Here is a 1917-nt window from a genome sequence, read left to right on the forward strand (position 1 = left end):
AACAGTTGGCCAGGTGGCGCCACTGAGAAAGCTGTGAGCCTTGCTGTTCTCTCTTGAGGGCCCAGGCAAAGCTGTGTGGCCCTATCCGAAGGAGGGGGTGTCTCTGGGGGGCTTCTGCCTCATTGCTTGGCTGGGGAACTACCTACCTTTAGACTTTCTAGGAATAGTCGCTCTATTTTTCTTATGAGACCCTGGCTGACGAAAACCTATAGCAACACAGTCTGCTATATGAGGAAAATCGGCATGAAATCTTGCCCTACAAAAACCTCTTTCCTGGCTCTGTCACAAATTAGGCCCCAAGCAACAGTGGCGAAAGGTCTGGCACTTCTCTGCAACACACACACAAGGAGCTTGGACTGTCATGTCTCATATTGTTCCTTTCTCAAAGCAATCAGAATTTCTTGGACGTCAGTTGAGTCCAGTCGTGGGACAAGAAAAAAAAAGACATGTGAACATCAAATAATGAATATAAAGATGGTAAATTGGTACAGGGTGAGTCTGTGAAAGGCCATGCACTCATCATCATACGCTAAAGCAATAAGTATATAAAGATTTAATTCTAATACAACAGAAAGGTGAATGTAATCAAACAGTTTATTGGGATATGTAGGTATTCTTTTAAAAAAATATTAAGTACATGTCTGTTTTAAAGTGTTGATTTGTGTTTGTTTCAGGAGAGAAGAAACACAGGGACCTGTGAGTCAGCCAAGCTGTCCCTAAAGAAGTAGGATCTGTTCCAAGAACAGAAGGAACTCATGGGCATCTGTGGTCATGTTCACTGATCAAGTAAGAAGGGGGTTAGTGAATACAAAGAAGGCTCCATGGCGAGTTTCCCACTGATGAATTACCCAATATTCTTAAGAAGGGAGGTAATCTTTCATTCCTTGAGAGATGAAGCCTCAGGATGGCCCCACTAATGAGAAGAAATGACTGCTTAAAGGAGGCATTGGTCTTTTTTATGGGGGGAGGGCAGAGCTTTCTTATAGGGCGGCGCACCGGGCAGGGGGGCAGCAGCGGTAGAGGTGGTGGGCCTGGATGTTGGCAGTGATCTCGGCCTCCCCTTCAGCCTTGTTGTTGAGCTGCGTCTCCTTGTTGTAGAACAGTTCCTCTTGTGTCTCCGTGGAGAACTTGAGGTTGGGGCCCTTCACGATGTGTTCCACAGGGCGGGCCTCCGGTAGCAGCTGCACTAGATGCACTTGGCCTTGTCGATGTCATAGCGGGTGGTCCTGCAGGTGACGTGGGTCTCGCTGGTGATGGCCTCGTAGGGGCAGAGCGCCAGGCAGAGCTGGCCCACGGTGCAGCGCTCCTCTCCTCTCCCCATGGATGGATGCATGGCGGCGCAGTGCATGCTCCCCGTGGAAGCACGGACCCAGCGGGCCTTTCTCAGGTGGGTAGTTGATGGTGGCAGTTTCCTGAAGCAGGTCACTCAGGACCCTGCCCAGGCCTCGGATGAGCTCAGTCCATAGCAGGGTCTGAGCCGCCGTCAGTCACCGATTTCATGTCCATCGTGGGCTCCTGTGTGTTCAGGAACTTGTAGGTGGGATGCCCTGAACACACAGCCTGGGCCAGGCAGGGCGCACATCAGCACAGCTGGAGTCAGGCAGTGCATCTTGAAGCCCTGTCCCTCCTTTTCTTGCCCAACAGCTGCAGGCATTCGTGTTTTAAATGCAGGTAACAGAGCGGGCCAACACTTCAAAATCATAGAGCCAGACATGAATCCATCAGCTCATGCAAATTTAATGATCACCTTACTAATAAGAAACAAATCACAGAAAAATGAAAATCTGTCTGAAAGTCAGGGACATAACTGTGCCATGCTGTGATATGAGAAGTATACTAGTTCTCTATTGCTGTGTAACAAATTGCCCCAAAACTTTGTGGAAAGCAGAGAAAAAGAGAAGCAAGAGGAAGAAAACC

At 49.0% G+C, this 1917-nt stretch overlaps 1 pseudogene; it reads right to left on the minus strand.

Moving 5' to 3' along the window:
• Positions 1 to 980: 980 nt before the first annotated feature.
• Positions 981 to 1716, minus strand: LOC100469910 (annotated as a pseudogene).
• Between the last annotated feature and the right edge of the window lie 201 nt (positions 1717 to 1917).

Source organism: Ailuropoda melanoleuca, chromosome 4, assembly GCF_002007445.2.
Source record: "Ailuropoda melanoleuca isolate Jingjing chromosome 4, ASM200744v2, whole genome shotgun sequence".
Lineage (NCBI taxonomy): Eukaryota > Metazoa > Chordata > Mammalia > Carnivora > Ursidae > Ailuropoda > Ailuropoda melanoleuca.